The sequence below is a fragment of the Salvelinus fontinalis genome, chromosome 12 (assembly GCF_029448725.1).
Source record: "Salvelinus fontinalis isolate EN_2023a chromosome 12, ASM2944872v1, whole genome shotgun sequence".
Classification (NCBI taxonomy): Eukaryota; Metazoa; Chordata; class Actinopteri; order Salmoniformes; family Salmonidae; genus Salvelinus; species Salvelinus fontinalis.
In genome coordinates, this window is record NC_074676.1 from 21,106,704 (window position 1) to 21,132,914 (window position 26,211).

The 26,211-nt window shown below is 44.7% G+C and overlaps 1 protein-coding gene across 3 annotated transcripts in view; it reads right to left on the minus strand.

Moving 5' to 3' along the window:
• Positions 1-26,211, minus strand: part of LOC129866955 (SH3 and multiple ankyrin repeat domains protein 3-like) — a 269,385-nt gene that overhangs the window by 158,430 nt on the left and 84,744 nt on the right. The gene's annotated exons all lie outside the window — the stretch shown is intronic.

Consider the following 26,211-nt stretch of genomic DNA (forward strand, 5'->3'; position numbering starts at 1 on the left):
AGCAGGCAGGCCTTGACCCGCATGTCCCAGAGGCTTTATACAGAGACCATCCTGCTGCAGGGGCAATGCATTTTAATTAGAGATGGAAATGGAGAGGAGTGAGGGAGAGAGAGAGATGGAGAGAAAGAGGGAGGGGGAGAGATGGAGGGAGAGAGAGAAAGCAGGCTCCCATTAGGGGCACACAATATAGTATCATATCTACAGCCAGTGAACAGCTACAGGAGTAATTTAGTAAGAGAAATATGTTACGGTTGAGCACAACTAGAGCACAGTCAGCCTCTCCATTGCAATGCTACCATTCCCTCTCTACTGGGAATCAACAGTCTCTAAAGCACAGCTAACCGAAAGCACAGAATGTTCTGCAATTAACACTAGAGGCACCGAGGCAGTCATTTTGACTGCATATGCAACTTGTTTCAGGAAACTAGTGGTATGTCATGTGTCACTACTTCACAGGAGAGGCATTGGAACGTAAACATAAATTTTTATCAAAATGTTGTTGTTTTTTTGGCAGAAATGCCATCTGGAACATGTGAACTTTAATCTGGCTTAATAACGAATGTGTAGGCCATCTAAAATTGTTAAATTACGAGCCTAGTTGGTTTAGCCACAGAAAAAGGTAGGAACCTTCCCACTAGTCATGATTGGCTGAGAAAATGGATGGGCTGGACATGCTGAGAGATAAGTTTGGATTGGTCTGCCATGTAGCACGCTTCTGTCTATAACATGAGCTGCTCAGTATGTGTAGGTAATCCTGTCTAACGCAACTTTTTTGAAAGATATCGTCACGCCCTGACCTTAGAGATCCGTTTTGTTTCTCTATTTGGTTAGGTCAGGGTGTGATTTGGGGTGGGCATTCTATGTTGTCTATTTCTTTATTTTTGGCCGAGTATGGTTTCCAATCAGAGGCAGCTGTCTATTGTTGTCTCTGATTGGGAATCATACTTAGGCAGCCCTTTTCCCACTTTCTGTTGTGGGATCTTGTTTTTGTTAGTTGCTGGTTTAGCGCTACAATACTTTACGCGTCGTTTATCTTTCTTGTTTTTTTGGTGTTCATTTAATAAATTCAAAATGTACGCCTACCACGCTGCACCTTGGTCTCATTCCGACGACAGCCGTAACAGATATCACAAAGAACTGCAAAAGTGCTAATGCTGTTCATTTTCTGGAGGACTGGTTTTGAAATCAGTGGAATGTCTGATGGAAGCAGAGTGTGATAGTTAAGGAGATGGAGAAAATCCTGGCATTTGATTGCAAATATGCAGAGGGAGTCAAAAAGAGAACACACAGAAGGCTGTTGTATAAAACAAACTGTCTCCGGATTACATCTTCAAACTAAGGGCAACCATGGAATCCGTGACAGAGAGGGAGAAGTGCTCATCCATGTATACGGGCAAGATAGTCTAGGTAGCTACATTTTCAGATATTATATTTTGTCAAAAGTGGTTTTCTTTGCAAGTTAAAGCATACTATTAGCTAGCTAGCTAACGTTACCTGGCTGACTCGCTAGCTAACATTGCGTGTATGATCTGTGTAGTAATATTATTCGTAACTCAGAACAATTTGCATTGCTAGTTATAGCCTAATGATAGCTAGCAAGCCAACATTGAACCTAGTTGGTTAGCTTTAACTAGCTGCAGATTCATGCAGAGTTGTTTAGCTAGCTAGCTAGCTACGTTGTTTAGCTAGCTAGCTAGCTAGCTACATTGTTTAAACAAAAATCTCCACTATGCAAGTAACCATTTAACTTTACTGTTTACAGCTTCTGTATCCTGAGCATGTGATAAATATACTTAGATTTGATTTGATATCGTGTGTGTTTACCAGAGACGGTCATGTGAAAAACAACATGACCTGCACCGAAGTCAATTTAGGATAATACATTAGGCCAACAATTTATTATACTAGGCAAGTCAGTTAAGATCAAATTCTTATTTACAATGACGGCCTACCCTGGCAACTCTGGGAAATTGTGCACCGCCCTATGGGACTCCCAATCACAGCCAGGATTTGAACCAGCCAGGATTTAAACCAGGGACTGTAGTGACAGCTCTTAGCACTGAGATGCAGTGCTTTAGACCGCTGCGCCACTCAGGATCCCAAAAAGACAGTGTCCAAATTCTAAAATTCTCTGGTAGAATGACCTGCTTTTATTTTGTCAACTGTAAGCTCTTTTCTGTAATTAGCTCGCCATAAACTTGTAAATAATGATCTTGTTGCTTGTTTATTTTCCTGTAATTGTAACAGTCCTGACCTATTTATGTTAGTTTTTATGTGTTTTTGGTCAGGGCATGTGTTTTGGGTGGGCAGTCTATGTTATCTGTTTCTATGTTGGTTTCGGTTTGCCTGGTATGGCTCTTGATTAGAGGCAGGTGGTTTGCATTTTCCTCTAATCAAGAGTCATATTTAGGTAGGGCATTATCACTGTGTGTTTGTGGGTGGTTGTCTCCTGTGATGTTTTCGTGTTGTCGATGTATTCACTTTTGGAGCTGTTTGGCTGTTCGTATGTTTCGATGTCCGTTCCTGTTCGTGAGTTTACGTTTGTCCATGTAAGTTTATGTTCAGGTTCCGTTTTACGTCGTTTTTGTTATTTTGTAGTTTGAAAGTGTTTTGTTTAGTTTTCGTGTTGCCATCTGCATCGTTGTCAAAAGTAAAATAAAGATGGCATATTTCCCAGACTCCGCATTTTGGTCAGAAGATCCTTCTCTCCTCACCTCTTCCGAGGATGAGGAGAGCGACAGCTATTACAGAATCACCCACCAAAATACAGAGACCAAGCGGTATGGGAAAAATCGACGGAGCAACAAGGACTTTTGGACTTGGGAGGAGATTTTGGACGGTAGAGGACCTTGGGCTCAACCAGGGGAATATCGCCGTCCAAAGGAGGAATTGGAAGCAGCGAAGGCGGAGCGGCGCTGGTATGAGGAGGCAGCTAGGAGACGTGGATGGAAGCCGGAGATTCAAGCTCGTAACCGGAATTATGAGGGGACACGTCTTGCACGGAAGCCCGAAAAGCCCGTGAGTAACTCCCAAAAATTTCTTGGGGGGGGGCTAAAGGGTAGTGGGCCAAGGGCAGGTAGGAGACCTGCGCCCACTTCCCAGGCTAACCGTGGAGAGCGGGAGTACGGGCAGACACCGTGTTACGCAGTAGAGCGCACGGTGTCTCCTGTACGTGTGCATAGCCCAGTGCGGGTTATTCCACCTCCCCGCACTGGTAGGGCTAGATTGGGCATTGAGCCAGGTGTCATGAGGCCGGCTCAACGCGTCTGGTCTCCAGTGCGTCTCCTCGGGCCGGCATACATGGCACCTGCCTTACGCAGGGTTTCCCCGGTTCGCCTACACAGCCCGGTGCGGGTTATTCCACCTCCCCGTACTGGGCGGGCGACCGGGAGCATTCAACCAGGTAAGGTTGGGCAGGCTCAATGCTCAAGAGAGCCAGTACGCCTGCACGGTCCGGTATTTCCGGCGCCACCTCCCCGCCCCAGCCTAGTACCTACAGTGCCTACATTACGCACTAGGCTACCAGTGCATTTCCAGAGCCCTGTTCCTCCTCCACGCACTCTCCCTATAGTGCGTGTATCCAGTTCAGTGCCTCCAGTTCCGGCCCCACGCACTAAGCCACCTGTGCGTCTCCTAAGTCCTGTACACACTGTCACTTCTCCCCGTACTAGTCCTGAGGTGCGTGCCCTCAGCCAGGTGCCACCAGTGCCGGTACCACGCACCAGGTATAGAGTACGCTTTGAGAGTTCAGTGTGCCCTGTCTCTGCTCCCCGCACTAGTAGGAAGGTGCTTATCATTAGCACGGTGCCTCCAGTTCCGGCACCACGCACCAGGTCTACAGTGCGCCATATCCGGCCAGAGCCATCCGTCTCCCCAGCGCCATCTGAGCCATCCGTCTCCCCAGCGCCATCTGAGCCATCCGTCTCCTCAGCGCCATCTGAGCCATCCGTCTCCCCAGCGCCATCTGAGCCATCCGTCTGCCAGGAGCCTGCAAAGCCGCCCGTCTGCCATGAGCCTGCAAAGCCGCCCGTCTGCCATGAGCCTACAGAGCCGTCAGCCAGACAGGAGCCGCTAGAGCCATCAGCCAGACAGGAGCCGCTAGAGCCGTCAGCCAGACAGGATCTGCCAGAGCCGCCAACCAGACAGGATCTGCCAGAGCCGCCAACCAGACAGGATCTGCCAGAGCCGCCAACCAGACAGGATCTGCCAGAGCCGCCAACCAGACAGGATCTGCCAGAGCCGCCAACCAGACAGGATCTGCCAGAGCCGCCAGCGAGCCATGAGCAGCCAGAGCCGTCAGAGCGCCATGAGCAGCCAGAGCCGTCAAAGAGCCATGAGCAGCCAGAGCCGTCAGTGAGCCATGAGCAGCCAGAGCCGTCAGAGCGCCATGAGCGTCGTGAGCCGTCAGCCTGCCATGAGCGTCGAGAGCCGTCAGCCTGCCATGAGCGTCGAGAGCCGTCAGCCTGCCATGAGCGTCGAGAGCCGTCAGCCTGCCATGAGCGTCGAGAGCCGTCAGCCTGCCATGAGCGTCGAGAGCCGTCAGCCTGCCATGAGCGTCGAGAGCCGTCAGCCTGCCATGAGCGTAGAGAGCCGTCAGTCTGCCATGAGCGTCGAGAGCCGTCAGCCTGCATGGACCTGCCAGAGCCGTCCAAACAGGACCTGCCAGAGTCCTTCAGCCGGGATCTGCCCCTTGTCCCGGTGTTGCCCCTTGTCCCGGTGCTGCCCCTTGTCCCGGTGCTGCCCCTTGTCCCGGTGCTGCCCCTTGTCCCGGTGCTGCCCCTTGTCCCGGTGCTGCCCCTTATTCCAGTGATGGTCCTTATCCTGGTGCTACCCCTTGTCCCGGTGCTGCCCCTTGTCCTGGTGCTAGCTGTTTATTTAGGGGAAGGTAGTGTTAGGGTGGGCATTAGAAGGGGTAGAAAGAAGAGGGGAGTGACTATGGTGGTACGGGGACAGCGTCCTGAACCGGAGCCACCACCGTGGTCAACTGCCCACCCGGACCCTCCCCTGGACTTTGTGCTGGTGCGCCCGGCGTTCGCACCTTGGGGGGGGGGTACTGTAACAGTCCTGACCTATTTATGTTAGTTTTTATGTGTTTTTGGTCAGGGCATGTGTTTTGGGTGGGCAGTCTATGTTATCTGTTTCTATGTTGGTTTCGGTTTGCCTGGTATGGCTCTTGATTAGAGGCAGGTGGTTTGCATTTTCCTCTAATCAAGAGTCATATTTAGGTAGGGCATTATCACTGTGTGTTTGTGGGTGGTTGTCTCCTGTGATGTTTTCGTGTTGTCGATGTATTCACTTTTGGAGCTGTTTGGCTGTTCGTATGTTTCGATGTCCGTTCCTGTTCGTGAGTTTACGTTTGTCCATGTAAGTTTATGTTCAGGTTCCGTTTTACGTCGTTTTTGTTATTTTGTAGTTTGAAAGTGTTTTGTTTAGTTTTCGTGTTGCCATCTGCATCGTTGTCAAAAGTAAAATAAAGATGGCATATTTCCCAGACTCCGCATTTTGGTCAGAAGATCCTTCTCTCCTCACCTCTTCCGAGGATGAGGAGAGCGACAGCTATTACAGTAATAATGAATACATATTAGCTAAAGTTAAGATGTTGTCCGCTATATGATATGGTCATTATTTGAACTGGCTAGCCAGCTAACTTAACGTTAGCTAGTTAGCTAACAAGTTAGAAATGAACCAAAACATAGTTTAGAAAGTTGCTTTTAGTTGCCTGGTTTGCTATATTGATACAGTGGGGAGAACAAGTATTTGATACACTGCCGATTTTGCAGGTTTTCCTACTTACAAAGCATGTAGAGGTCTGTAATTTTTATCATGGGTACACTTCAACTGTGAGAGACGGAATCTAAAACAAAAATCCAGAAAATCACATTGTAAGTAATTCATTTGCATTTTATTGCATGAGATAAGTATTTGATACATCAGAAAAGCAGAACTTAATATTTGGTACAGAAACTTTTGTTTGCAATTACAGAGATCATACGTTTCCTGTAGTTCTTGACCAGGTTTGCACACACTGCAGCAGGGATTTTGGCCCACTCCTCCATACAGACCTTCTCCAGATCCTTCAGGTTACATGCTTTGTAAGTAGGAAAACCTGCAAAATCGACAGTGTATCAAATACTTGTTCTCCCCACTGTATATACTAAATTCATTATTAAATGGATGGGTTTATTGGTGTCAAAATAGTGGTGTTAAAATAGCTATTTTGGACCACCAGGCTACTGATGTCATGCAGCCTGCCATTTTTGTATTTATACTTTTTCATAATATAAATTACAAGTTTGATTTCGGACAACAATAGAATGTTCATGATGTCACTGCGACAACTGTCTACAGACATGTCGATAGACGTAGTATAAACCAGCCTGTAGTCTTGAAATCTTTGGTTGTTTAGTACACTACCATAATCACTCTGTTTAGTACATAGCCTCAAATGTGAATCCTTAAAGAGATGGGTGGGGCTAAGGCTTAAGAGGGTGTGAACGATGCCGACTGGGTGTAGACAAATAAGAGCTACCAAAACATTCAAGGGACATTTTTTCAAAAGTGGGGTTACAAGTTTATCAACTTTCAAAGCAGAATTACTTTCTCATTGTTCCTCAACTGTAGTATATGATATACAGTACAATTTTATAGTCTCTACTTTTATCCAGCATTTCAAATTTTGCTATATAAGACCGAATCGAGACGGCCGGTCACATATGAATAAAAAATAGTAATATCTCTGAAATGTTTTAATCTTGCCCCCTTCCCTCCTTGACTTTTCCTAAATAAGTACACAGCGGCAGATCACCTACAGTAACATAAACTAATGAAAATGGTATTGTGTTCTTCCCCAAAACATTTTGGGGGGTATTCTAACGTTATCCAAGACCTTCAAAAACACAGACAAAATCTTATTTTTCAGATAGCATGAAGTGTATTTATTACAGTGGGGTAGTAAGGGGGTAGCGATGCCTTGCAGATTAAGAGTAAAGCTAATATGCCTAATATGTATTCATATAGCTTCATTTTATTTTATGCTTTTCTACCTGATGTTTTCTACCCGATACTCTTAGCTAAAAATGTTCAATGTCACATCCACTCACATCACACACTTTATCGTACCTACGCTCTCATGATCTGGCACTCCATATTTGGGGGGGGGCACAGTAGGTGTGTTATTCCGGTGGAGAGAGGGTCTATGTGTCTGATGCTGCTGCCAATAACCAAACTGCAAACATGTCCTACAGACATTAAGGGAGTAATGATGTCATTAGCTTGCCCAGGCTGGCTTCCAGCACACGTCCTCAAACCATCTGGGCCTCTTCTCATATCTCACAGACTGAGATGGGGGGTGAGGCAGGGTGGGTATAGGGGGAGTCTACGAGAGGCTATATGGAGGAAGCGGGGAGTTTTGGTAAAGGTGGATTAGCTGAATAAGTTGAGGTAGATGGGCCAGTTGTTGAAGTAATGTTGGTTAGTGAGAGAGTGGGTATAGGCTGTTGAATAAGGGCTCTGTGTTAGAGTGGAGAGGTTTCATTGTACAATAGAGACTCATTCACCAACTCTATTTTTATCCACAAACACATTCAATGCTTTCTCTCTGCCAGCAGCCTTGCTGAGTGCCACACACACCAGGGTGGCTTATTCAACATACAGTATATGGACATACTGTACATGTTCAGTTAGAGTTCACATGTTTCATCCCTTACTTAAAATAACACGAGAGCATCCTGTCTTTTCTATTTGGTGTGTTTCTTTGTGAACGATGCACCCTCTTGAATACTGTTGTCCCTGGCCCTTAGACTCAGCAGACTCCAAGCATCAATTAGAGATAATGACAAGCAAACACATCCTAACCTACAGTCCTCCTCTTTGAGCTAATGAAAGGAATGAGGCCATTCTAACATGATAGAGAATTAATGGTTTTGCTGATGATCATTAACATGATAAATATGAAATGAACATCCAACTAAACAAATATCACAGCTGAGATATGAGTGCTGAGGTTTAGAAGAATAACTTGTTCATGACCGGGATGTATTGCTCTCTCTGTGTGTGTGTGTGTGTGTGTGTGTGTGTGTGTGTGTGTGTGTGTGTGTGTGTGTGTGTGTGTGTGTGTGTGTGTGTGTGTGTGTGTGTGTGTGTGTGTGTGTGTGTGTGTGTGTGTGTGTGTGTGTGTGTGTCGTAGTAGAAAGGTAAACCCAGCTTTTCCCTCATCCCCTAAGGGAATGTTTCCATTGTAGTTGAGTGACCAAGGCACTGTAGAGCCATTATTCAGAGCAGCTAAACCAAAGTTTGATACACTATACATACTGTAGAATACATACTATTTTATTTGTGGCATCCTTGATTTAGCTTGGAGTTTGCACTTTTGGGACTATTCTTTTGATTGTTTCCATTCTACCAGGCAACTGAAATCAAGCCCAGCTCAAGTATTTGAAAGTGAAGGTGTTCGAACCCTGTCTGGGCACTTCTCGACTATGCATCTTACTATTTGTCTCCCATCTCTACTTTCTTACTATACTGTCTAAAACCAATCAAAATACCAAAAGGGGTCAGAACCTTGATCTTGTTTAAAACAAAAGTGTATTTGGTCCATGTCTGCAGCAACAATCATACACCAAAAGGAATGAGAACACAGAGGAAGGTGTGTCTAGGACAGAGAGGGCTCTTCAAACTGGACATGCTGTTTAGCACGTCTCCAAAAAGGTTCAACTTTCAGATGTCTAAGTTTTAGACTTGACTTACTCTCAGAGAAAAGTAGAAGGCAGTTTGATTTGTCTGTGTGATTCTATACTTCATGGGATATTGCTGGGTTTTATGGTCTAGAAGTGTGTGGCTATGAAATGTGAACTAGTGTGACAGGGACATGGCAGGAACACATGAGAGTAAAGGAGATGGTGGAGGGAGGAGTGGAGGAAGTGGATGGAGGGATGGAGATAGTGTAAGGCAGGACAGTAAATATAGTAAAGAGCCACATCAGATGTAGATGGAGGAGGGGAGAAAGGAGGGGGTAGACAAAGTGAGATAGAGAAGTGGGAGCAGGAAGAGACTGAAAAGGGGAAGGGTGGGTGCAGTTGGAAGGGATGAGAGGAAAGAGAGAACAGAAAGAGAGAGGGGAGGAATGGTAAGCGCCTGTATGGTTATACGTATGAGTTTCACAACTTCACACAGTTCACTTCCCTGGACAAGCCCTGACTCCCAGATTGTTATTGTCTGTGTGTGTATCTGTCTGTGATGGCTAAGGGTTTTCCACAGTTGCTAATAATGGCTGTGTGTGTGTGTGTGTGTGTTTGTGTTTGTGTGTGTGTGTGTGTGTGTGTGTGTGTGTGTGTGTGTGTGTGTACGTGTGTGTGTACGTGTGTGTGTACGTGTGTGTGTACGTGTGTTACTAATGCCCAGTACTGTAGGTCCTATGAAAAGTAATGAGTCAAAGTTGTGTGTGTCACCACTGGATCATTCACCCTGTGCTGCTAGTACTGTGTGATACCGTCATATTCTCAGAATCACTGTTGCTAGGTCATCCCTAAGGGGTGCCACCTGTACCAAAGAGCACTGAGACAGTGGAACTATTTTAGGTATTCAATACCTTGCTCAATAGCACAACAGCAGGAAATGGTACATGGGATCTGACTTTTACTTGCACAGCCAGAGATTTCAACCAGTTACCTTCTGTCTACTGGACACTTCAATAAGCTCTATAAGCTACCTAGTTCCTCAACAAACGAACTGAGGACAGCAGGACCAGAGGACAACAGAAACACAGTCTGTCACAATTAGTTTGTTGTTGGTCTGCTTATTATGTTTCAGCCATGCTAATCTTGTCCCCCTCTTGACATTCAGTTTGTTAAGCACTGACCTTCTCTGCATAATGTCATTGCTCTGTGTCCAATTAGCAGAAGGAAATCATTTTGGATTTCATATTCTTATTCTGTCCTCCATACAGATGTTGTTGTCCAAAACGAAACAACTCAGCATACAGATTCCAGATAGTCAGGTCATGTGTCTTACTGGGATTCCAACCTACACGTCAACCAGCATGTTTGTCAAGTGTTATCCCCAAAAAGATAGACCTACATCATCAATTTTTATTCAGCAGCATTACCACAACAAAAACAAACATAATCTTCTGTCAATTGCAATGTATTGCAGAACCAATAGAATAGACACAGGCATCAACTTGAGTGGATATTTGATGTCTGTAGTGCTGAGCCACACAGTAGAAAGCCTTATCTCATTGGATGTGTAAAACTGCTCCATAACTGAACAAATTAATTAACCTTATGGGTTTAATGTGGGAGTTTAAACTCCACTGGGAGAGACAGAGCTGCTTACAGAGACAGCTTCATGCCTGTTAGAGACCAGCCAGGATTAGAATGAGTTTTACTGTGTTTGTGTGTGTGTGTGTGTGTGTGTGTGTGTGTGTGTGTGTGTGTGTGTGTGTGTGTGTGTGTGTGTGTGTGTGTGTGTGTGTGTGTGTGTGTGTGTGTGTGTGTGTGTGTGTGTGTGTGTGTGTGGACGCGCATGCATGCGCATGTGTGTGCCTCTGTATCTGTGTACATTACTTCCTGTATGTCTTTGTGTGTGAGATAATCTTGGATATCCATAACTAACAGTCTTAAAGCGTAATGCTACAAGACGCAATAGATAAACCCTGTTGCCTGCTTGAGCGTGGTACTAATGTGTAGAAATCTATTATGTGTTCTAATGGAGAACCTCCAGTCAACTGAATTAAGATGAGAGGTTAAGCTCTAAGTACTATGGGTGACCAGACACTTTTTATTATTTTTCTATTTAACCTTTATTAATCTAGGCAAGTCAGTTAAGAACAAATTCTTATTTACAATGATGGCCTACACTGGCCAAACCCAGACGACACTGAGCCAATTGTACGCAGCCCTATCGGACTCCCAATCACATCTGGTTATGATACAGCCTGGATTCGAACCAGGGTGTCAGTAGTGACGCCTCTAGCACTGAGATGCAGTGGGGGGAAAAAAAAAAGAGTGGTCTTAAATACAAGGTTGGGAGTAACGGATTACATGTACAGCAGTCTGTTACATGTAACTGATTACAAAAAAGCTAACTATAATCCGTTACGTTATCAGCAAAAATATTGTAATCAGATTACAGATACTTTTGAAAAACCAAGATTAATACTTCTAGGATTTATTTTAAGTTCACAAAGGATGTTTGCGCCAAAAAATCTTTATGATCTTTATGTTTTCTCAATTGAACAAGCAGATAGGTCACCCGTGAAACAAGTCAGTATTCAACATCCATCCATGTCTGAGGACTTCTGTAGATGACATGCAAACCGGCCACTAGGGGCAACAGTGAGCGCTGTTACCTTCAAGTAGGTTTCGGTTTTCCTAGGGTGTTGCAGACGGGGATGGCAGATTGGTGTACGTTTCTGCCACTGGTGCCTAAGGTTGCATGTTTAAATCCAGCGATAAATGAACTTCTAATTCTGATGTGAGACTGCGAGAGCTTGTTGGAAACAAGGCCTGAGGGAGTCTGACCACAAGTCAGAGACCACTATGATGACACACCAAATGTGTTTGATGGATCGTGGGAAAAGAGCAGGAACAGGCATTTGTAGGCTACAGTCCAAGGTGTCTTCCAATGGTGCGACTGCTGTTGACATCCAAAGATTATGCATCCAATTTGAATAAATGCCTTGAGGTAAGGACGGCAGCAATGGTGTAGCCTACGGGGGATACGAATATAACTTATTATTGATATCTACATAGCGCATTGATGTGAATCACACTGCTGCTTTCTCGTTTAGCTTTTTCAACCATATAGATTGTGGTTGTTGTGGATGGCTGATCACAAATGTATATGTGTATTTTAACCCAATAATGGTTGAATTGAATACGTTTAACCTGCCTATCAATCATTGTTTTTGGAACCAGTTGACAGCCAGTGAAACATGCACTCTTGCAACAGCTGCATAGTGCAGATTCCAGCCTATGGAATAAAAGTTTGAGGGAGTTCCTCTCTTCTAAGCTCCTCCATGGTTTTATTTAAATAGACAAGTCAATTACGAAGGAACTCGTTTTTGCAATGACAGCCTACCAAGAGGCAAAAGGCCTCCTTGTTGGACAAAACAAACATCACGACAAGAGAGACACCATAGCACTATATAAAGTAAGACCTAATACAACAACACAACATGGCAGAAACACAACATGACAACACAACATGATAGCAACACAACATGGTAGCAATGCAACATGGCAGCAGCACTACATGGTAGGAGCACAAACATGGTACTAACATTGTTAGGAACAGACAATTAAAAGGTACAGACAAAACTACATCACGTGAAGCAGCCACAAGTGTCAGGAAGAGTGTCCATGATTGAATATTTGAATGTAGAGATGGAGATAAAACTGTACAGTTTGAGGGGGTTTTGTAGCTTGTTCCAGTTGCTAGCTGCAGCGAAATGAAAAGAGGAGTGACCCAGGGATGTCCTTTGGGGGACTTTAACAGAATGTGACTGGCGGAACGGCTGCTGTATGTGGAGGATGAGGGTTGCAGTAGGTTTGTCGACACCCCTTCATTTTTTATTAAAATGTTTTTGTTGAATATAAAAAACATACAATCTACTTGCAGTGAAGCCACTCAACATCTACATCACATCAGTCATCTAACAGACTCCCACTCAGAGCGACCCACAGAAGCAACCAGGGTCAACGCCCAGCTGAAGCGCACAGCGTGTAAAAATCGTCTGTCCTTGGTTGCAATATTCACTACCGACTTCCAAACTGCCTCAAGAACAAGAAATGTTTGTCGGGAACTATATGAAATGGGTTTCCATGGCCAAGCAGCCACACACAAGCCTATGATCACCATGAGCAATCCGAAGGGTTGGATGGAGTGGTGTAAAGCTCGCCACAATTGGACTCCGGAGCAGTGGAAATGCGTTCTCTGAAGTGATGAATCACGCTTCACCATCTGGCAGTCCGACGGATGAATCTGGGTGTGGTGGATGCCAGAAGAATGCTACCTGCCCGATTGCATAGTGCCAACTGTAAAGTTTGGTGGAAGAGGAATAATTGTCTGGTGCTATTTGTCATGGTTTAGGCTACGCCCTTCAGTTCCAGTGAAGGGAAATGGTAACGCTACAGCATACAATGACATTCTATATTATTCTGTGAATCTGACTGAAATTAGCACTGAAATGCAAAGTGAGAGGTGTGAAAACTCTTGAGACTAACAATGGCAAGAGAGTTTCACAGCCCCCCCCCCCCACCCCCACCCACACCCAAATGCATCCTGGTCTCTCCACTCTATTTATCTTCCTCTCTAAATATCGCTCTTGCCTCCTGGCCCCTCTCTTTCTTTATCTCTCTCTCTCTCTCTCAAACTCTCCACCTCTGCCCCTTCCTCAATATTTAATTGAATTTGATTTGCATGAAATACATTTAAATATTTTTTTGATACTAGTTGAATGACATGGACTCTTTCTCTGTCTGTCTCCAGGCGAACCTGAAGAAGTTTATGGAGTATGTTCAGCAGAGGAACATTGAGAAGGTGTCCAAATTCCTGGAGAAAGGTCTGGACCCCAACTTCCACGACCCTGAATCGGGAGGTGAGGAGCCTGTTGCATCTCCTTTATAACCGTTGCGTAAATTTCACACTAAGTATCTGCTATGCGCCATTTCTGAAAATAATACACACATAATTTATTTTGAAATTTACATTTGGCGCACGCCATACATACGCAGGTTTCCTGTTATAAACCTGTGCGCACGTGAAGGAGCATTATAACTCCGCCTGGAAAACGCCCTCCAATAACTTTTTATGTTGACAGTAACACCCTTTATAATTTGGAACTATTGGAATTAGATCACGGCAGTTTCTAAAAGAAAGAGCAATGGCAAATTTGATCACATTTTTTGTAAAGGTGTGCTCTTCAACCAATCGCTGCCCGCACCTGCCCGCCCGTCCAGCATCACTACTCTGGACGGTTCTGACTTAAAACCTGTCTAGGATCAGCGTGCCGCTAGCGGCACTCCCCCCCCCCCCCCACTGAAAAACCAGTGCCGCGAAATTCAAAAAAAATATTTTTTTAAAATATTTAACTTTCACACATTAAAGTCCAATACAGCTAATGAAAGACACAGATCTTATGAATCCAGTCAACATTTCCGATTTTTAAAATGTTTTACAGGGAAGACACAATATGTAAAGATGTACATCTATTACCTAAAAACACATTAGCATATTCCACCATCTTTTATTTGTCCACCAACACCAGTAGCCATCACCAATTCGGCTAAACTAAGATATTTATAGCCCCTAACCAACAAAAAAACTCATTAGATGACAGTCTGATAACATATTTATGGTATGGGATAGGTTTTGTTAGAAAAAAGTGCATATTTCAGGTATATGGCATAGTTTACAATTGCACCCACCATCACAAATGGACTAGAATAATTACAATGAGCAACGTGTTTACCTAACTACTAATCATCAAACATTTCGTAAAAATACACAGCATACACGAATCGAAAGACACAGATCCTGTGAATACAGACAATATTTCAGATTTTCTAAGTGTCTTACAGCGAAAACACAATAAATCGTTATATTAGCTTAGCACATAGCAATTAGCAGCCCAGCATTGATTCTAGCCAAAGTGAGCGATAAAAGTCAACATCGCCAAAAGATATTAATTTTTTCACTAACCTTCTCAGAATTCTTCCGATGACACTCCTGTAACATCACATTACAACATGCATATACAGTTTGATCGAAAATGTTTATATTTAGCCACCAAAATCATGGTTAGACAATGTGAAATGTAGACAAGCTGGTAAAGAAAACGTCCTTGCGCCACTTAGACAGTGATCTACTCTTATACATAAATACTCATAAACGTGACTAAAAAATATAGGGTGGACAGGGATTGATAGACAATTTAATTCTTAATACAATTGCGTTATTACATTTTTTAATTTATCCTTACTTTTCAATACAGTTTGCGCCAAGCGAAGCTACGTCAAAAAACATGGCGTCCTAAGCCACTAAAATGTTTCGACAGAAACACGATTTATCATAATAAAAATGTCCTACCTTGAGCTGTTCTTCCATCAGTATCTTGGGCAAAGGATCCTTTCTTGGGAGAAATCGTCTTTTGGTGGAAAGCTGTCCTCTTGCCATGTGGAAATGTCAACTACGTTCGGGATGAACTGAAAAGCGTTCCCAACTTTTCACATCGTTGCAAAAATAAATGTCCCAAAATCGCACTAAACGGATATAAATTGCTATAAAACGCTTTAAATTAACTACTTTGTGATGTTTGTAACTCCTATAACGAGTGAAAAGATGACCGGAGAAATATAACAGGCTAAACTAATGCTTGGAACAGGAGAGGGTCGGTGTCTTCCACGCGCGTTACGCAGCAAGAAAAGACTTGCTAGCTAAAGGTTTTTTTCATTTGTAGTGCCTGTGAACGAGCAATCGAGCCCGTTGGAATCGTCATCACGTAAAGGCATCCAGGGGAAGACGTAAGAAGTGTCCGTATAGTCATAGCAACGACAGTGCCCGTTTAAATGACTTCAGAAAAGTGGCCAACGTTTCTCAAATCTGACTCCATGTCAGGGAAATTGCTGTAGAATGGGCTCTGTTCCACTTAGAGACAAAATTTCAACTCCTATAGAAACTATAGACTGTTTTCTATCCAATAATAATAATAATATGCATATTGTACGATCAAGGATTTTGTGGGAAGCCGTTTAAAAAATTAGCCACATTAGCATAAATAGTCTAAACAGCGCCCCCATCCCCAACAGGTTAAAATATGTGGACAACTACAAATACCTAGGTGTCTGGTTAGACTGTAAACTCTCCTTCCAGACTCACATTAAGCATCTCCAATCCAAAATTAAATCTAGAATCGGCTTACTATTTCACAACAAAGCATCCTCCACTCATGCTGCCAAACATACCCTCGTAAAACTGACCATCCTACCGATCCTCGACTTCAGCGATGTCATTTACAAAATAGCCTCCAACACTCTACTCAACAAACTGGATGCAGTCTATCACAGTGCCATCTGTTTTGTCACCAAAGCCCCATATACTACCCACCAGTGCGAACTGTATGCTCTCGTTGGCTGGCCCTCGCTTCATAATCGTCGCCAAACCCACTGGCTCCAGGTCATCTACAAGTCTCTGTTAGGTAAATCCCCGCCTTATCTCAGCTCACTGATCACCATAGCAGCACCCACCCGTAGCACCCGTAGCACGTGCACCCACCCGTAGCACGCGCACCCACCCGTAGCACGCGCACCCACCAGTAGCACGCGCACCCACCCGTAGCACGCGCACCCACCCGTAGCACGCGCACCCACCCATAGCACGCGCACCCACCCGTAGTACACGCACCCACCCGTAGCACGCGCACCCACCCGTAGCCAATTCTTCCTTTGGCCGCCTCTCCTTCCAGTTCTCTGTTGCCAATGACTGGAACGAACTGCCAAAATCTCGGAAGCTGGAGACTCTTACCTCCCTCTCTAGCTTTAAGCACCAGCTGTCAGAGCAGCTCACAGATCACTGCACCTGTACATATCGCATCTGTAAATAGCCCATCCAATCTACCTCATCCCCATACTGTATTCATTTATTTATTTATCTTGCTCCTTTGCACCCCAGTATCTCAACGTGCACATTCATCTTCTGCACATCCTACCATTCCCGTGTTTAATTCCTATATTGTAATTACTTTGCCACCATGGCCTATTTATTGCCTTACCTCTCTTATCCTACCCCATTTGCACATGCTGTATATAGATTTTTCTACTCTATTATTGATTGTATGTTTGTTTATTCCCTTGTGTAACTCTGTGTTGTTGTATGTGTCGAACTGCTTTGCTTTATCTTGGCCAGGTCACAGTTGCAAATGAGAACTTGTTCTCAACTAGCCTACCTGGTTAAATAAAGGTTAAATAAAATAAATTAAAATTAAACCTTTCTGGTTACAACCTATTTTGGCAAGACAGATCTGCCAAAAGCGGTGGAGTGAAAATCTTTACCAAGCAACACCTTCAGTGGTCGGTTGTCTCCACCAAGTCTGTCCCCAAACAATTTGATTTGCTGGTTTTATGCATGAAACTTTCAAATAACTCTTTGTTTACTGTTGCTGGGTGTTATCGGCCACCATCAGCACCGGCCTGTACCCTAAATGCCCTAAGCTCTCTCCTAGCCTCTTACACTAAGTCTGAATTTGTCCTCTTAGGTGACCTAAACTGGGACATGCTTAAACCACCTGACAAAATCCTAAAGCAATGGGACTCCCTAAATCTTTCTCAGATTTGACCAATCCCAAAAGGTATGACTCCAAACACCCAGAAAAGGCTACTCTCCTTGATGTTATCCATACAAATAATCCTGGTATTTATTAGTCTGATGTTTTCTGTAATGACCTTAGTGATCAGTGTTTTACAGCCTGTGTTCGTAATGGCTGCTCAGTGAAACGACCTGTCCTGACTTGTCATAGACGCTTGCTAAAATACTTGAGCAATATAATGAGCAAGACTTCCTTGATGATCTGGCCTCTGTAAATTGACATAGAATCAGCTTGATCCCCTCTGTCAAAGACGCTTGGACCTTATTTTTTGATACTTTTAGTGGTATCGTTAACAAATATGCGCCCATAATGAAAATGACAATTAAAAACAGGTTCAGCCCCTGGTTCGACCATGATCTGGCAGAGTTACTCCACCTCAAGAATTCCATTTGGCAAACTGCTCGGCACACGCATACACAGACTGACTGGCTCTCGTTCAGGCAAATTAAAAATAAGTGCTCTCAGGCTATCCGGAAGGTCAAAGTTAGTTACTTTAAGGAGAAGTACTCTCTCTATGGGTCTAACCCCAAGAAGTTCTGGAAAACAGTTAAAGACCTGGAGAATAAACCCTCCTCCTCACAGCTGTCCAGATCCTTATTGTTGATGATGTGGTTGTTACTGACAAGAAGCACATGGCTGAGCTCTTTAATCACCACTTCATTAAGTCAGGATTCCTATTTGACTCTGCTATGCCTCCTTGCCCATCCAACATTTCCTCTCCTCCCACCCCTTCTAATGTGACTATCCTCGATGCTCCTCCCTATTTTCCCCCTGCCCCGCTACAAAGTTTCTCTCTGCAGGCGGTAGAAAGTAGAAAAGCAATGGGTTAAAAGAAGCCTATATAACCCATAAAGTAAAATGCAACATCAATTTATGGTCAGCTATGTAAAACTCTAAGTTGATTTATCCTGCAATACATGTCATTCAATTGGTCAAATACATTTTTCTCTTCTTCTAATGCCTCTTAAGGGGAAAGTAATCAAAAAGTAGCTGAAAGTAATCTGATTACATTACTGAGTTTGGGTAATCCAAAAGTTATGTTACTGATTACAATTTTGGACAGGTAACTAGTAACTGTAATTGATTACATTAGGAAGTAACCTACCCAACCCTGCTTAAATATGTGAATGAATGCAGGTAACTTCGCACACAAATATTGGCGTGAACACACAAGCATATGTGATTGCACACAGAAACACATGTTGTGCGCACACATGTACACAGACATACTCTTACTGATTCATGACAACAACAATTCAACCCATTACACTCACACATACACATTCTCCCAGACCAGAGAAGAGTCGTGCTACCATAGCAACAACAGGGAACGCATTATTCACCGTGTTTCCATGCTTGGCTGGTTTCTACCATGTCTCTCTATCCCTCATATACAACAGACTGTGGTCTCTTAGTGCCCACTACCACTCACATAAACAATTAAACATTGATCAAAATGTACCCCTCTGGACTGAAGAAATAGCTACCCTCTTTCTGGGAGAAGGGAGAGAGGGAAAAAAAAGAGAGAGGAGAGAGAGAACATGGAGAAGGGAGAGGGAGGAGAGACAGAGCAGTAGTGCCCCAGACAGTAATGCGCCTACAATCAGTGGTGGTGGTAGTAGTAGTTGTAGTAGTAGTAGTAGTAGAGTCGTAGTAGTAGTAATAGAAGTAGTAAACAAAGCTGATGATAATTGTAGTACACATTAATATTTGTTCTATTGTGGCAGACATTTTTGCTCAATTCTAAGGCAGACATCATGCTATATCCCAAAACAACATAATATTGCAACTGCAACCTCAGACATCAATGCCACCCCCTACCCCTCACCTCCCACCCCTCTTTCACATGAAATATGTGAGCAGGCCCCATCCAATGACATAAGCAGTCACCTCACAGAGCCAGGCAGGGCAGGGCAGAGCTGGGGAACAAACACCTGGGTCTATGCCAGTCTGAACAAAAAACACTGGTTTGACACAACAATGACTGGTTTGCACAACTATACCTGGTTTAACACAACAACTCCTGGTTTGACACAACAACTCCTGGTTTAACACAACTCCTGGTTTAACACAACAACTCCTGGTTTAACATAACAACTCCTGGTTTAACATAACAACTCCTGGTTTAACATAACAACTCCTGGTTTAACACAACAACTCCTGGTTTAACATAACAACTCCTGGTTTAACATAACAACTCCTGGTTTGACATAACAACTCCTGGTTTGACATAACAACTCCTGGTTTAACATAACAACTCCTGGTTTAACATAACAACTCATGGTTTAACATAACAACTCATGGTTTGACACAACTTGGTCAGTAAACAACAAGCTCAATTACTTAAAGTTTCACTTGTCAGACAGCTGATTTTAGGGCTTCTGCTGTACTGTAACTGGTAATATCCTTCAGCGTTCTAGGAATCATCCCAGTTTTACACACAAGCGTGACTTTATTCACAGCAAAACCAGTAAAGCTGGCTGCCATCACAGCTTGACAGGAAAAAACTGAACACACACAAGGAGTGAAAACCATAGATGTGCTCGAAAACAATAAACAAGAAGCAAAACTATTATGAACAAAATGCATTCTAGATCTAGAACGTCCACAATCAAGACCTTGCAGAGCTTACAGAAAGAATACATTCTAGAACTCTCACAGCCAACACCCAGTACAATGTCTAGCTGAAATGCATATGCCAACTGGAATCTGACCATCCATTGAATTCTAGAACTCTCTCTTTGTCCACAAACTCTCTTAACCCCTGAAATGGCATATGACCCTGTCAGTATATGTATGTGGTGTCTCACCTCTGTTGCTTGGCTCCTGCTGGTTCTCTCAGTGCGTAGCAGCATGGTGGCTAGACTCTGTAAGTCCTCAACTGTAGACAGGTTAGGTTAGAGCACGGCTGGCTAGGGCTGGGCTGGCTGGCTCACTGACATACAAATGCAGCTAACGTGCCAAACCATCAGCCCCACTGACCAACACACAAACACACATGCAGAGAAAGGACTTTGTGTATGGAGCATCACTGAGGTTCCCAACTTGCCTTCCTCTCCCCTGCCCCCATCCACCCCCAGCCCTCCCAAATGGCAAAGTAAGGTAGCAATTCAGCATTGCCCAACATCATCAGTGAAACCATGATCATTATTGAGCCGACAGGTGGTTTGAGTGAGCATGAAGTGCATGGAGTATGTCAGTTGATAACTCTATATGAAGTAACTTATTTCACCGGACAGGACAACAACTTCAAAATGGTTCTATTGCCAGTGTGTATGTCAGTGGGGTGGAGGGTGGAGGGGCAGGGGGGGTGTTTGCAGGGGTGGGCAGGGAAAATGTGAGGAATGCATGGAGTCATCAAACAGACCAGAGAAAAGAAGAGCTGAATCAGGAACAGTCATGTGCTCACAGACTGACTGACTGACGGAAGGACCGAAGAACGGACAGGCAAATGGCCAAACAGGAAGGGGCCCAGCAAATACTCAAACAGACCCAGCTACAAACAACTAGACTAAACTCAGACTAAAACAAGACTAGAGTCAACAAGCCCAAAACCAAAATTAGCTGAAAACTAGACAAGAAACTGACTAAAGAAATCAAAGTGGAATGAATTCAGCCCCAATGTGCCAAATGACTGTCCCATTCTATGGCTTTTCTGAGGCTTGGCCTCAGACGCATCAAAGGAGGATGTGCAGTGGATCTTATAGTACATGCTCAGCTACCTAACCTCACTTTGAATCTGTCCACAAAGTCTCTGACTCATAGGCTAACTCTGGCTCCTGTCCTGAGTCTCACTCCAGTCAGTCATTTAGTCAATCAGCCAGACAGCCTGCCACTCCACAGAGCTGACAATTAGCCTAAACCATGTTGGCCTGGAGATCTAAAGTCAACTGCTGCCTTGAGCTGCTTAGTGTTACTGTGAAATGACCAGTGTATACAACAACATGTTTTCACACTGACATTTAAAATTCTACTGTATATGAACTGGCTCGAATGTGGTAAAATAAATGACAAATTATAGACAACATTAAAAAGAGAGACACAAAGGGTAGGGTAGAGTAGCAATAGGAGAAATGGGATCCGGGACACATGGGTAGTGCAGTTATTCAGGCGATGGATCATTAGTGCTCTATTATCCTCTGCGTGCCGTGGGCAATCTTCTACACCCCTCAGTCATCTATTAATACTGCCTGACCTGGCAATACAATCATGGTGCTATATAATGATATGTTAATGGAGAAAAATGAATATGGGAGCTTTGTGTTTCCGTGTAGCGGTCAAATCAGTGTCACTGTAGATGTATGAATCAAAGGGTTACTGAGTACACAACCTATTCATCCATATCAAAGAGAGAGTTGGAGGGGAGACTATGGGCGTTTCTCAAAATGCATACTACCGTGCTCCGAGCACGCACATTGGAGCACGGGAGGGTCAGAGTATGAGTCCAAATCAAAGTATGCGAAACGGAGCATGGAGTACTCTCGAATGCGTACTCCGGTTGCACCTACTTTGAAGCATGCATTGATGCAATGGCGCCCATTATTTGAGCTGAAGCGACAGAAAATACACTCCGGCTTCGGAATTAAATGTTACCTATTCACATTTCATACGTTGCCTGACTACAATATTATATCTTGGATACGTTAATAAATACATGCTGTGTTCATTTTGGCATGTTTACCTGCCTACGTACCGTAGATCGCAAGCCAATAATAAGTCAATAGGGCTAACTGGCTAGCTACTGTACTGGTAGCTAGCCAGATAGCCACAAAGAATTGTTAACAAGCTACCCACAAATAATTTACATCTATCTTGCATAACATTCGTTTTAGGTCATTTCTGCCTGTTTGACTATCTGGCTAGCTAGATTATGATGGTTCAAAAATCTTGCTGATAATTATGAAGTCAAACATTTGCTTTGTGTATCTTGTTTTGTCTATTGTTGCCATTGTCCTGGTTGGAAGAAGGTTCAGTGAATGGGGAGCTGAAGCGTGAGGTAATACTGTAGGGAGATTGCGAGTGCTTCTCAAATGTATTGTTTTATGCATTCTCCATAATCTCATGCTCACAAGAACGTACTCAAGAGTGGTTGGAGAATGCACTCGGAGCATGAGAGTGTGGAACATGGTAGTATGTACATTGAGAAACACCCCATGTGTGTGTACCCCTGCCATGTAGAAGATTAGCTAAGCCCCTGACCCATTATACCACAGCTAAAACATCTACATGTCGTCTACAGCATTGACATCACCTGTACACTGCACTGGGTGCTGCATGTGAGAAAAATGCACCGACAAATTGAGAAGAGGAAAAGACAGAGGGGGGGTGGCGAAGGGAAATAAGATGTTAAGAGGGACATATATATAGAGAGAGGGGGGGTCGTGTGTAGTGCAGAGTGGTCTAGTGTAGTGCAGAGTGGTCTAGTGTAGTGCAGAGTGGTCTAGTGTAGTGTGTAGTGCAGAGTGGTCTAGTGTAGTGCAGAGTGGTCTAGTGTAGTGTGTAGTGCAGAGTGGTCTAGTGTAGTGCAGAGTGGTCTAGTGTAGTGTGTAGTGCAGAGTGGTCTAGTGTAGTGCAGAGTGGTCTAGTGTAGTGTGTAGTGCAGAGTGGTCTAGTGTAGTGTGTAGTGCAGAGTGGTCTAGTGTAGTGCAGAGTGGTCTAGTGTAGTGTGTAGTGCAGAGTGGTCTAGTGTAGTGCAGAGTGGTCTAGTGTAGTGTGTAGTGCAGAGTGGTCTAGTGTAGTGCAGAGTGGTCTAGTGTAGTGTGTAGTGCAGAGTGGTCTAGTGTAGTGCAGAGTGGTCTAGTGTAGTGTGTAGTGCAGAGTGGTCTAGTGTAGTGCAGAGTGGTCTAGTGTAGTGTGTAGTGCAGAGTGGTCTAGTGTAGTGCAGAGTGGTCTAGTGTAGTGTGTAGTGCAGAGTGGTCTAGTGTAGTGCAGAGTGGTCTAGTGTAGTGTGTAGTGCAGAGTGGTCTAGTGTAGTGTGTAGTGCAGAGTGGTCTAGTGTAGTGTGTAGTGCAGAGTGGTCTAGTGTAGTGTGTAGTGCAGAGTGGTCTAGTGTAGTGCAGAGTGGTCTAGTGTAGTGTGTAGTGCAGAGTGGTCTAGTGTAGTGTGTAGTGCAGAGTGGTCTAGTGTAGTGTGTAGTGCAGAGTGGTCTAGTGTAGTGCAGAGTGGTCTAGTGTAGTGTGTAGTGCAGAGTGGTCTAGTGTAGTGTGTAGTGCAGAGTGGTCTAGTGTAGTGCAGAGTGGTCTAGTGTAGTGCAGAGTGGTCTAGTGTAGTGCAGAGTGATCTAGTGTACTGTGTAGTGCAAAGTGGTCTAGTGTAGTGTGTAGTGCAGAGTGGTCTAGTGTAGTGCAGAGTGGTCTATTGTAGTGTGTAGTGCAGAGTGGTCTAGTGTAATGCATAGTGGTCTAGTGTAGTGTGTAGTGCAGCGTGGTCCTGTGTAGTGTGTGGTGCAGAGTGGTCTAGTGTAGTGCAGAGTGTTCTAGTGTAGTGCAGAGTGGTCTAGTGTAGTGTGTAGTGCAGAGTGGTCTAGTGTAGTGTGTAGTGCAGAGTGGTCTAGTGTAGTGTGTAGTGCAGTGCCCCAGGCTGTATTGTCTACGTGACCTGGTTTCAGAACATTACCCTGACCCCACCACAATCAATCTATTCTCTTTACTTCTTTCTTTCTCTCCCTATCACCCTCTACTTCACCCTCTACTTCACCCTCACGCTTTTTCCATCTCTTCTTCATTCCCCCTCACTACCTCTCTTTCTTTCTGTGTCCTCTCGGTCATCTTTGTCTCCTCCCATCTCCTTACACACACTATCTTTTTCCTCTTATTTTGCTTCTCACTGTATTTTAGTTGACCTGCCGTAGACAGTGCCGTAGACTGTGCCGTAGACAGTGCCGTAGACAGTGCCGTAGACAGTGGCGTAGACAGTGCCGTAGACTGTGCCGTAGACTGTGCCGTAGTCTGTGCCGTAGTCTGTGCCGTAGTCTGTGCCGTAGACTGTGCCGCAGACTGTGCCGCAGACTGTGCCGCAGACTGTGCCGCAGACTGTGCCGCAGACAGTGCCGTAGACTGTGCCGTAGTCTGTGCCGTAGACAGTGCCGTAGACAGTGCCGTAGTCTGTGCCGTAGTCTGTGCCGTAGTCTGTGCCGTAGTCTGTGCCGTAGTCTGTGCCGTAGACTGTGCCGTAGTCTGTGCCGTAGACTGTGCCGTAGTCTGTGCCGTAGTCTGTGCCGTAGACTGTGCCGTAGTCTGTGCCGTAGTCTGTGCCGTAGACTGTGCTGTAGTCTGTGCTGTAGTCTGTGCTGTAGTCTGTGCTGTAGACTGTGCTGTAGACTGTGCTGTAGTCCGTGCTGTAGTCCGTGCTGTAGTCCGTGCTGTAGTCTGTGCTGTAGTCTGTGCTGTAGTCTGTGCTGTAGTCTGTGCTGTAGTCCGTGCTGTAGTCCGTGCTGTAGACCGTGCTGTAGTCTGTGCTGTAGTCCGTGCTGTAGTCCGTGCTGTAGACTGTGCTGTGGTCTGTGCTGTGGTCGGTGCTGTAGACTGTGCTGTGGTCTCTACTGTGGTCTCTGCTGTAGACGGTGCTGTAGTCTATGCTGTACACTGTGCTGTATGTAGTCTGTGCTGTAGGCTGTGATGTAGTCTGCTGTAGTTGGTGCTGTAGTCGGTGATGTGGTCTCTGCTGTAGACTTTGCTGTAGACTGTGATGTAGTCTGTGCTGTAGTATATGCTGTAGACTGTGCTGTAGTCTGTAGACTGTGCTGTAGACTGTGTAGACTGTGTTGTAGACTGTGCTGTAGACTGTGCTGTAGACTGTTCTGTAGACTGTTCTGTAGACTGTGCTGTAGTCTGTGCTGTAGACTGTGCTGTAGTCTATGCTGTAGACTGTGCTGTAGACTGTGCTGTAGACTGTGCTGTAGACTGTTCTGTAGTCTGTGATGTAGACTATGATGTAGACTGTGCTGTAGTCTGTGCTGTAGTCTGTGCTGTATACTGAGTTGTAGTCTGTACTGTAGTCCGTGCTGTAGACTGTGCTGTAGACTGTGCTGTAGTCTGTGCTGTATTCTGTGCTGTAGTCCGTGCTGTAGACTGTGCTGTAGTCTGTGCTATAGACTGTGCTATAAACTGTGCTGTAGTGTATGCTGTAGTTTTGTAGTATATGGCCGCAAACACACACTCATATACACACAGACGCGGACGCACGCACTAAACCTTACCATAACCTTAACCCGTAACCCTAAACCGCTCTCTGCTAGCTAAAGCTGTAGATGAGTCTCCCTATACTAGTAACACACGACACACACACCTTTGGTGAAGTGAAGTGTCTGACCTCATAACACAGTCAACACACAGGCGTGCATAGACACAGACACGTACAGACACGCACGCCCGCACAGACACGCACGCACACACACACACTTAGCCCTGTCCCTCTTCAGCAGCTCAGAGCATCACTCCAGGGTTATGACAAGAATGTGACAGAAGCAGAGAAGTATGATTATAGGCAGAAACATAATACAATTCCACTATTGTCCCTGGGAGTCCCACTGACAGATCACAAACACACATGCACGCATATGAAAGTGTATCAGTGATTGGGTACACACATGCACACTGATACACCCTCATGTGCATACACACACACACACACACACACACACACACACACACACACACACACACACACACACACACACACACACACACACACACACACACACACACACACACACACACACACACACGTGTGGGTACACACAAACACAGACAGAAACAGTGCAGAGAGAGAAACATTAGCATGCTGAAGGAGTAGCAATCACACATAACTGCAGCACTCGTCATTTTCACACTGCTAACATGCAGCAGAGC